Source organism: Mizuhopecten yessoensis, unplaced genomic scaffold (genome assembly GCF_002113885.1).
Source record: "Mizuhopecten yessoensis strain PY_sf001 unplaced genomic scaffold, ASM211388v2 scaffold4387, whole genome shotgun sequence".
Taxonomy (NCBI): Eukaryota; Metazoa; Mollusca; class Bivalvia; order Pectinida; family Pectinidae; genus Mizuhopecten; species Mizuhopecten yessoensis.
In genome coordinates, this window is record NW_018405521.1 from 323,147 (window position 1) to 324,380 (window position 1,234).

Consider the following 1,234-nt stretch of genomic DNA (forward strand, 5'->3'; position numbering starts at 1 on the left):
ACTCCAGAACATCACAACGCCAAAACGAAAAAGACTCTAGAACATCACAACGCCAAAACGAAAAATACTCCAGAACATCACAACGCCAAAACGAAAATGACTCGCAAACATCACAGGGCTATAACAAAAAGACTCCCGAACATCACAACGCCAAAACAAAAAAAAAAGACTCCAGAACATCACAAGGTTATAACAAAAAGACTCTAGAACATCACAACGCCAAAACGAACATGACTCCAGAACATAACAACGCCAAAACGAAAAAGACTCCAGAACATCACAACGCCAAAACGAAAAAGACTCTAGAACATCACAACGCTGTTATATACTTTCTTACATTGAAATAAGATCCCAAAACAAAAAGACTCAATAACATCGCAACGCCAAAACGAAAAGACACCAGAACATCACAACGCAAAAACGAAAATTACTCCAGATCATCACAACGCCAAAACGAAAAGACTCCAGAACATCACAACGCCAAAACGAAAAAGACTCCAGATCATCACAACGGCTAAACGAAAAGCTGCAGAACACCATAACGCAATTCCGAAAAGGCTTAATAATATCACAACGCAAAAACGGCAAAATACAATAACGCCATGACGAAAAGGACACCAGAACAGCACAAAGCTATACAAAAATACTTAGAACATCACAACGTCAAAACTAAAAGACATCAGAAAGCAAAAATACTAACAAACAAGAGTACCGCGAGGCTGAACAATATACGTCCGTCGAATGCCAAACAGTGTTATATACTTTCTTACATTGAAATAAGATCTGCATCATTCTAAAAGTGGTTAGCTGACATGCTATAAAAAATGTAGTAGAAAATCTCCGGACAAAATAAAATTCAAATACTGAAATAAACAAAGGGCAATAAGTTTTGTAAAAATCGTCAAATTAAAATTCTTTTAAGGGAGACAAAACTTCAAATCATGATTATAATGTATACCAAGTTTCAAAGAGATCAGTTAAAAACTGTAGGAGGGGATTGCCGGACAAAATTCAAATACTGAAATGAACAAAGGGCAATAACTTTTGGTAAAATTATCGAATCAAAATTCTTTTAAGGGAGACACAACTTCATATCATGATTATAATGTATATACATTTCAAAGAGATCGGTCGAAAAATGTAGAAGGAGATTGCCGGACAAAAAAAAGTTTACGCCGGACGGACAACCCCATACCATATAACTTCTGCCGTCGGTGTCGAAAAAAGATTGTCC